Below are 10,071 nucleotides of genomic sequence, written 5' to 3'. Positions count from 1 at the left end.
GAACCTCCAGATTTAAGAGAGGCACCTGATTAATTTGAGTTTCTCTAGTATCTTGGAATGTGATCCTGCACTTTAATAAGGTTTAGAAATTTGCCTTTAGGTTGGCTCGATTTTTGCAGACTCCATTGGGGTTTATCTATTCTTTTTCCCCCCTATTCTTGATTCAACCATATCTTGACAATTCCTAAATCACAAAGTGGAGGAAGACTCCTTAATCCTGTGGAGAGTGAATTTCCCTTTTGGACGTCTGAATTCTTTTTATGAACTTTCTCTCCCGGTGATGGAACCGTGGAAGCACCACAGACACTCCTAGGGGACATTTGGTGGAGTCATCTGTTCCTAGGAGTGACATGGGAGTCTCTGGAAGTGAGTTCTAACTCCTGTCTTGTGGTTCGTTCACCTTAGGACCCAGAGCCTCTTGGGAGGCCTATTCCTACAAGATGCAGATGACTGTGCCCATCCCATTTTATGGTGACTGACTGAACACCACAATTTGAACCTTTTGTTCTTTTAGGTTCTTTACACTCCCAACACCAGGACACTTGGATGTACTTCCTCTAAGTTACCAGTAGGGGCAGAATTGAGTCAGGCCTGTAACTTAAAAAAAAAACCCAGGTGTCACAGGAGGGATTTAGCCTCCCAGTTTAGACTCCCTGATCTGGCTTAGGTGTGCAAAGCTATTTGATCCCCCTGAAGTTTGAGAAGAGACACAGAGTATATCTGGAGTGTTTCTGTGCTGCGGAAGAATTAGGAAAGATGAAAGAAACTCTGGTTTAGGACCGATTGGTTACATTTTGGTTTTGGTTTGAGGCAAGGTCTCTCTACAGAGTCTGGCTGTTCAGTAACTCACTGTGTAGGCCAAACTATGTAGACCAGATCACAGATCTACCTACCACTCTCCACCTCCACTCCTCACTAACCCTGGCAGGCTGGACACTCACCTGTAGACCAGGTTAGCTTTGAACTCGAGAGATGCACTTTCCTCTGCCTCCGGGTTAAAGGCGTGACCACCATGCCTGGTTTTTGATTGGGACTTTTCTGAGGTTATCTTATTCTAGTCTTAGCACTTGGAACTTGTAGGGAGTAACCAGCTACCGCCAGCCCCACTTGGCGTCCTAGTGGGCAAGCGCAGTGTCTGCTCACTTTTGCTCTTTGCTATTGTGGAATTCAGTGGAGAGCTTCTGCTCTGACTGAACAGAGTGCCTCTGGTTCCAGACTCAGGTTAGCTCATGAATGTTCAAATGGCTTCCTGAGATAAGCACGATTATTTTGTGTGTTCATTACTGTATTGGAAGGGAACCGAGGTCAAGATTAAGTTGTCCAAGATCACTTAAGGTTATTTTTGTAAGAACACAAGGATGGCTCTTGCTCCTTGGTTAAGAACAAATTGTTCTGAGCACACACTTGCCTGTCTCTGGGGAACATTAGGGCTGTGCTGTGTTCACTCAGGGTGCTGGGAACACTTTCACCCACTAGTGTAAACATGTGGCCCGTTTCCAGGGTGAGCAATGACCTTGGTGCCACCGGATCTTCCCTAGGAGCCCAGGATTCCTTTTTGTCATTGTTCTGACAGCCACGACGCTGTCAGTTGGTCTCTGGGTTCTTCTCCACACTCCTGTCTGCTGCCCCTCATTCCAGCTTCAGTTTGCTCTCAACTTTCTTGCAGTTTGAAACCTTCACTTCTCAGAGATGTAAGCAGTCCTTCTCTGTCAGGCTGGTTTACACTGCTAGGTCTTGCATCCTTCATGGCCCTGAATGAACATGGAGTCTGACTTTTTTCTGAGTACCTCTCCCATATCTTTGTGCCTCCTCACCACGCTTCTATCATGGCTCTGTGGGTCCCAAGGCTTGGGTTAGACATGGCGTTACAAAGTTTTCCCAACTTTGGAGCTTCAGACATTTTGGGCTAGAAATGTTAGACTAGGGGCTATCCTAGTCTAACATTTAATTCTATTTACTTTTTCTCTGCCTTGAGACACATAGCTCAGGCTGGCTTGCAACTATACACAGAGAATGGCCTTGAAATCTTGATCCTCCTGCCTCGATGTGCATGGCACCTACTTTATGTGGTGTTGGAATCAAACTCATGGCTTTATGCATGATAGGCAAGGACTACCAACTGAGCTGTCTCTCTCTCTCTCTTTTGAGGCAGGGTCTCATTATATACCTGGCTTGTCTAAAACTGCTATGTAGACCAGACTGGTCTGGAACTCAGAGATCCACATATCTCTGCCTTTTGGGTGTTAGGGTTAAAGATGTGCATGACCATACCCCCTTTGTTCTTTTCTTCCTTCCTTTTTTCCCTCCCCCGAAGCCTCCACCTCATTCCTTCAGTCTCTCTGTACTCCAAGCTGATCTAGCACTCTTGGTGATCTATCTTCCTGTTTCTGTCTCTCAGTTGCTGGGATTGCCCGCGTGAGCTAGCTAGCCCCCAGCTTTCAACAGTGTGTCTCCTGGTCTCCTGGCAATTTGAGGTGGTGAGAGCACAGCCTTCAGAAGAAGCCCCTACCCCTCACTGAAGGGCAGACTCACAGGGTGGAGCCAACTAGAAAGCTATGGGTGGGATCCTTGTTCCTGGGAGTTTTAAACACATGCTTTCTACACCAATTAGACATTTGAGCTGGGGGGAAAAGGTTGGTGGAAACTTCCTAGGGTCAGAGGCATTGGTTCTTGGGAGAGGTTGCAAGATGAAGTCCAGAGTAGGGCCAACTAGAAAATATTCTTTTTTTTTTCCCCCGGAGCTGGGGACCGAACCCAGGGCCTTGCGCTTCCTAGGCAAGCGCTCCACCACTGAGCTAAATCCCCAACCCGTAGAAAATATTCTTTAACTTGCGTCTTTAAAAAATATTTATTTATCTTTATTTGTATGAGTACACTGTAGCTGTCCTCAGACACACCAGAAGAGGGTATGGGATCCCATTACAGATGGTTGTGAGCCACCCTGTGGTTTCTGGGAACTGAACTCAGGACCTCTGGAAGAGCAGCCAGTGCTCTCAACCTGTGAGCCATCTCTCCAGCCCTTTAACTTGCATTCTTTCTGGGGGAACTGACACCCATACTCAAAGGTCTTGACTGTCTGCTGGGGCATCCCAGGTTGAAGATCTTCTCTTTTAGGGAACCCTGTACCTGCCTTGAAGTAACTGACTTCCAGGAACTTTCCCAGGAGCAAAGGGGCAGAGATGCCCAGGGCAGGTAGAAAGCGTGCACCGCTGGGAACTGCCTTTGCTTCCCATCATCTGCCCCGGGGTAAAAGCAAGCCCTGTGCATAGTCTTGCCACTGGGGAAAACCTTAGAGGTGGGCTCACTAGACCAAGAAAGATGGCTACCCTGGATTTGGGACACTTCCCTTAGGGACCAGAGGGGACTGTCATACCCTCATTCTTTTGGTTTATTATATTAGATGGGGTCTCCTAGAACTACTGCAGGGCTTTTGCATCTTGTATGCCCCTGGGCTGCTGAGGATTTTCCTTCTCACTGACCTTGGAGAGCCCCAAATTATTCAGTCTCTGCAGGGAACCCAGAGTCTCCACTCTTACATTTTATTATTACTTTTTGAGGTGCCAAGGATTAAACTCAGGGTCCTAGGCAAGCACTTTTCACCAAACTTCATCTCTAGCCACCTGGCTTTTTGTGTGCGTGTGTGTGTGTGTGTGTGTGTGTGTGTGTGTGTGTGTGTGTGTGTGTGTATGTGTGTGTGGCGGGGGGTGGGTGGGAGGACAGGCTGGGCTGGAACTCCCTAGATAGCCCAGGTTAGTCCCAAACTCATGACAATCAGTTTTTTAACACCAGAGTGCCAGATGTGACCTCCCACCCCCCACCCCATCCTATCCCTGTATGTTTTGAGTGGGTTTCATACTTTAGTTAGAGTTTTGGCCTGAGTTGCAGAGAATCTCATTTTATGGGTGGCCATAATTGCTTAGTGCTTCTGTTTCTAGATTTCTGGATATTCCTTTCTTGAAACTTTATCTCAGAGCCTGTCCCAGAAGTCCTCTGGGTAAGGGGGCCAACCCACCTGCCCACCTTCTTCTCTCATGGTCTCTTGCCTGTGTACCCAGCATCCCTGTCTGTGGAGGAATAGGGCAGTCCGTGATCTTAAAATCCCTCGAACTCAACCTTTCCTTTCAGCATCTTTATTGCCTGATAAAAGAAGGGATAAAGACAGATAAAACACCTGACTACTTTAATGGGGGTTCAGTGAGGGCATTGAGGCTAATTTCCTTTCCCGGCTGAGCGGCTCCTCCTACTGCCCGAGTCTTTCCTGGTTCAGTGCTTTGTACAAAGTCATCCAGACTCATCCGTTCCTTTCCCCTATAAAGCTCTTTATTGGAGGGAGGGTTGAGACAAGGTTTTACACTGTAGCCCAGGCTGTCTTGGGGACTCACTATGTAATTCAGGCTGGCAATCCTCTCCTGCCTCAGCCTCCCTCTGGAGACCTGGGATATTTTATGTATGAGACACCTGGTACTGGCTCTCCTATGAAGATCTTAAAGATAAACATCACTTGTACTTAGTAGAAGCTGGCTCGTCAGACACGATGCCCTGACATATCTCAGGCCACCTGTACTGCACGAGATACTGTTATGTCAGTCAGGTAGGGGACACCAGGTCAGTACACTGCCCAAGGGCAAGGCAGAATGTCAATCCAGGCAGGCAGCCTCACTCCAGAACCATGCACTTAACTCCCAGCACAGAGAAGCCAGGGACAACTGGAGATGGTTGACTGTTTTATTGGGGTGTGAGTCAGGTGCTAGTGGGAAAGGGACCTTTGGAATGATGTCATCCAAGCCCTTTTATGGCAAAGACACCAGCTGCTGTGTACCAGGAGACAGGTCTAAACTCCCAAATCCCTGAATCTGGAACTCAGTTTCCCACTCCCTGCCCTGTTTGCTTCAGTGTCCTCCTTGTGTGTTGGTTCCTTTAGAACAAAGCCCTGATTTACTTTGTGGGCTGTCACTGTGGGACTCTTTAACTCATTGCCTGAGACTGGGCCACCTTGGAGAGTAAAAGCAAGCACTGTGTATATAGTCTTGCCATTTCCACGGTCAGCCAAAGGTGATCTTGGGCATGTGGGCATGTCTGGGTGTCTTGCCTGTGTTAGGTGTGGTCTTGTTGGGAGGGAGTCCTGGGTTGTACTTGGAGCAGAGAGACAGGCCAAGAGAGGTTTGATCCTGCAGGTGGACAGTGGCCACAGACAAGAATGAGAGAGGAGATGTTGCTGTGAGACAGGAATCTGCAAGGCCGATTATGGTCCCTGGCCTGGGCTGTCTGGAGAGGGTGAAGTGTGACCTAGAGAACGAAGCATGGTAGGTAGGACAGGCAGGTGAAGATGGAGGAAATGGTGTCAGCATCCCATAGTGAGCAGGGGTCTGCAGAGCACGGTCAGACATGAGCTCCTGTTAGGCTGGAGTAGCTAGATCTTCACTTTCCCAATGTCATAGTCCTGTGCTGGTAACCATAGCCAAGCCTTCTCGAATAGGAGCTCATGAGTAAGGGGAGCTGCTAACATCATCACATACGGCCAAGACTGAGTTGGTGCTTGTGGTCTTCTGGATCTAGTGAGGATGAGAGGGACAGGTGTCTAGTCAGCCTGAACCGAGATGTCTGCGCACTCATGTTAATTGCAGCCACTACTCACAACAGCCAAGTTACTGACACCCTCATGCCTGCCCGTCAGCATGAGTGGCTAAAGAAAATGTGGCAGTTACACATGAAGTCATCTTCTGCCTTGCAGGAAAATGGATGGAACTGGAGATAATCGTGAAGTAAGCCAGCCAGACTCAGAAAGATACACGTCACATCTCATAAGCACAATCTAGATTTTAAAAACTAACATGAAAGTCTAAGGGGTGCCATTTATGAACAAGAAGGGACCAGAAGAAGTGGGAGTGGCAAGAGGACAGAGGGCCTGAGAATGAAGGAAGGACATGCATTGAGACAGGAGATCATTTCTTCTCTCTCTCTCTCTCTCTCTCTCTCTCTCTCTCTGTGTGTGTGTGTGTGTGTGTGTTTGTGTGTGTGTGACAGGGTTTTTCACTTTGCAGCCCTGACTACACACTGTAGTCCTGCAACTTACTCTATAGACCAGGCTGACCTTTAACTCACAGAAATTCACCTGCCTCTCTGCTTCCCAAATGCTGGAATTAAAGATGTGCACCACCACTGCAACGCAATCATATATATATGTTTATTTTAATTATAGTATAATTACATCATTTCTCCCTTTGCTTTTCTCCCTCCAGCCCTGTTTGTACCTCCTCTTGCTTTCTTTTAGATTCATGGCTTTTTTCTTGTACATGAATTTTCTTGTATACATTTGTATATGCATATATATATATGTATATATATAGTGTGTGTGAATGTATGTATATAAATATATACATATATTTTCCTAAATGTACAAATACGAAATACAGTCTGCTCAGTCTATACAGTGATATTATCTGGATTTGTGTTTTCAGGGCTCTCCGTGTGGTACTGGATAACCATTTGGTAGTGCTTTTCTCAGGAAAGATACTATCTCCCACTCTTCAGGGTTCCATGGTTGCTCTAATTCTTCTAGGGTTGAGACCTTGAACTATATACCTCTGTCCTATCATCTCTTAAAATGATTACTATACACTGGCTTAAAAAAATAAAAGCTAACTGTGCCACCCACTCGAAATACTAGCACTTGGGTGACCAGTGCATGGGGGTTGCCTTTGGTTTGAGGGTAGCCTGGGCTACAATCTCAAAGACCCAAGCAAGCAAGTAAACAAACAAACAGAAAGTGGTCATAGCAAGGGAAACTACTGTTTGTCACCTTGGGTTTGTACGTCTTTGTTAGCGTATTGGCCTCTTGCTCCGGACTGAGCTTCTTGTTGGCAGTCTGCTGTGTCCTTTACCCTGGTGTCTTCCGGCCCAGCCCTGGCACACTTGATCTGCTGTTCAGTCAGCTCATGGACCAAGCCAGGGTCACACAAACTGGGGCCTGTTGTTTGTTTGTTGCACCATCCGCCTTCCTCCAGCAAGGAATATCTAACCTGGGTACTGGTTAACCCAGGCTGGGTATCCCCAGTGCACGTCTCCTGGCCCCTCGGCAAGTGCCAAGGCCCTGTCTGTCTCATTCCCTGTGGTTGAGAGTAAGAACTGGCCGAACAGGAAAGGAAGGCCTGTGACTCACAACGGGGCAACTGGATCTTGGAGGAGTGGCCTGTATGCTCCCTACTCTCCCCATTCACTGTATGCTTCGGGCTCATGAATACCCGTCAGGGCTGGAGCCTCCCCAAGGTGGCAGGGCCACCCCAGCAAAGAACCTCCTCTTCCCCATTTGAGGAAAGCATTCAATTCAGCAGATCTGTTATTTTCCATCAGTTGGGTTTAGGAAGCAGGGGGTGCAGCTTACCCTTTCGTCCTCTTCCCCGGCTCACCCCTAACTCTTTGATCAGTCACCTCGCCTTCTCTCCCTGGCGTACATTTGCTGCTCTCTGCACAGCCTTGGCCTTGCTGGGAGGAGCCTGAGAGCATTATAATTAGTGAGGACATGGACACCATTGCCAGCTTTCAACCAGGGTGGACACACCTGTGCCCCAGGTTGGGGTGCCTACTGGACCGACCACCTGATGTTGTGCGCCTTGCCAGGCGCTAGGATTGTGGTCTGGGGGAAGCTTCTCCAAGCCTTGGTTTCCTTGTCAAAGGCTGGTGATAAAACATTGCCAAAGGAATAATGCAGAAACAAATATATATATATATATATATATATATATATATATATATATATATATATATATATATATGAGATTCTTTTGAAACTATGCAGCAAGCCTGTGTCAGCACATGGTCAGTGGAAGGCTATGTGTGTTCAGGGTGTGTCCTCTTGACCCCTTGGGTCTCCTGGGTGCTTTGACTGTGCAAAGCAGGTAGGCTAGGGACAAGTCCTTTTGTTTCTCTTTACTCTCTTATACAGTCTGTGTAGCCCAGGCTGGCTGGCCCTGATCTTGAGCTCTTCCTGCCTGAGTCTCCCGAGTGTTGGGATTACAGATATGTGCCATACAAAACAGTATCGATTATATATAAAATTAATGTACATAGCAAGTATATATTTTAAATTTGTGTGTGCCCTCACGCTCCAGTGCATACTTGGAAGTCAGGATAGATTATATACTATGTGGGTTCCTGGTCATTCTGCTTGGCGGCAATCTCCTTTACCCACTAAGCCATCCTACAGGTCTGGTATTTTAAATTATTTTGTATGATTGGGGATCAAACCTACAACTCTGAGATTGGCTGGGATTGTAGGCCTGTGCCATCAGATTCAGTCTTCCTAACTTTCTAAACTGAAGTATGGTCTGGATAGCATCTCTATCCATCCAGTATCACCAGAGTCACCCCATTGTCTGATTGACTGGCACCACTAACCCTCTCGCTCTCTGAAAGGGCTATCACTGTCTTTTTTTTTTTTTTTCCTATATAAAAAATTTTTGTTCTTAGGCAAGCTTTTCACTGTAGCCCAAGCTTAAATTCTGATTCTCCTGCCTCCACCACTGAACCTGGGACAGTCATGGCTTCTATCCACAAACACTATAGATCTGCTTTTGGATTCATGCGAATGGACTCCCAGTGTGGGTTGCTCCCTCCTGCGCCTGCGCCTGCGCCTGCCTCTTTTTTCACAGATCATCTTGTGACACACATCTGTCACAAGACAGATGTAGGTGGTGGCCAGTGGCATGTTTGCATGCTGTGTGATAACACCTCACATTCCTTCATTTCAAAGGAGCAAGACCAAGCCACTTGCAAAAGGCAGGGCCCTTCCCCTTAACTGTCCTGTAGGAGGCCAGGCTGGAGCTGAGGCTGGAGCTCATGTAGTTGTTTCTTCAGGACAAACCTAAGTGGTAAGAAACCTGGTAGGCCTTGAACTTGAAGCCATCCTTCCTGGACCAGTGGATAAAAATGTTCCAAAGATTAATGGAAACGGCCAAAGACTGGAGAGTGGGGTGGGGTCAGCAGCTGCGTTTCTGGCTCCCTCACGGATTTGCTCTGATGTATTGAAGCTGGTGCAGTCACTTATCCTGTTTGATCGCCTCAAGTCTCTCCCAGGAAGGCGTGTCCTCGGAGGATTTGGTGATTCAGGTTAGCTTTGGTGAAAGGATTTCTTGACCAAGGCATCAGCAGGAGTTAAGTGCAGAACTTTGTCCCTCTTGACAATCAAGGCCAAAGGACAGGGCCCTTCAGGAATCAGGTTTTCATGTCACTGGCCTATAGCAGAAAGTGTAGTGGCCAGACGTTCTGATGCCACACCATGCCAGGGATTGAGTGACCAAGAGAAGATCTGTCAGCAAAGTGGCCGACTTAAAATGCTCCAGTGATCTTGGTGTTTCTTCCTTCCCTAGATTTCTGTTTTGTTTTGTGTAGCCAAGGCTGGCCTTGAACTTGTAATTCTCCTGGCTTAGCCTCCTTAGTTAGTGCTGGTAGATGTGTGACACGGAGCCAGCTCCATCCTTCCCCCATTTGTGGGGGTCTGGAGCCACGTGGAGTATTTTAAAGGTTGGATGATGCTGGTTTCCCTTTTGCATGGTGTTTGCTTTTCTTTAGAGTTTGTCCTGTCTTCACCTCTAACTCTGGAGGAAGAGTCAGGTCAGACTGGTGTTGTGGGGAGGAATGAAACTGACCCGCATTGCCCAATGAGGAGGAAGTTCTAATCTCTTCAGCCTTGCTGAACTGCTATCAGTTAGAAATGCTATCTCTAACACACCCTTGCCTTGGGTAACCTGACAGCCTTTTCTTCCCTGACCCCAGCCAGCCAGCTTTGCTCAGGCCTGCCTGAGACTCCCCCATCAGCAAGGAAGCCTTCTGTTTTCTGCCTTCTATTCAGATAGAGGCCTAAAGGGAAGTACCCCCTCACCCCCCAACTCCCTCCCTCTGCCCTGCCTGCCCCCAACCTACCAACACAGAAAGAGGAGAAAGAAGACAGTCTGGGGAAATTGAGTCCTGCTTTGTAAAAGCTTGAGTTTGCTCAAGTAGTGTTGAGCATTGCCTTTGGCCCTCTCAGGGTGCCACTTGGCAGAGAGGTTTCTAGAAGAGGAAGGGGCAGAAGGA

General features: G+C 47.6%; 1 protein-coding gene across 1 annotated transcript in view; it reads left to right on the top strand.

The window, feature by feature from the left end:
- Hk2 (hexokinase 2) overlaps positions 1–10,071 on the top strand; it is a 50,451-nt gene that overhangs the window by 1,550 nt on the left and 38,830 nt on the right.

This window comes from Rattus norvegicus, chromosome 4 (assembly GCF_021556685.1).
Source record: "Rattus norvegicus strain SHRSP/BbbUtx chromosome 4, alternate assembly SHRSP_T2T, whole genome shotgun sequence".
Taxonomy (NCBI): domain Eukaryota; kingdom Metazoa; phylum Chordata; class Mammalia; order Rodentia; family Muridae; genus Rattus; species Rattus norvegicus.
The sequence above is the reverse complement of the archived record's forward strand: the minus strand, read 5'-3'. Positions and strand labels throughout refer to the sequence as shown.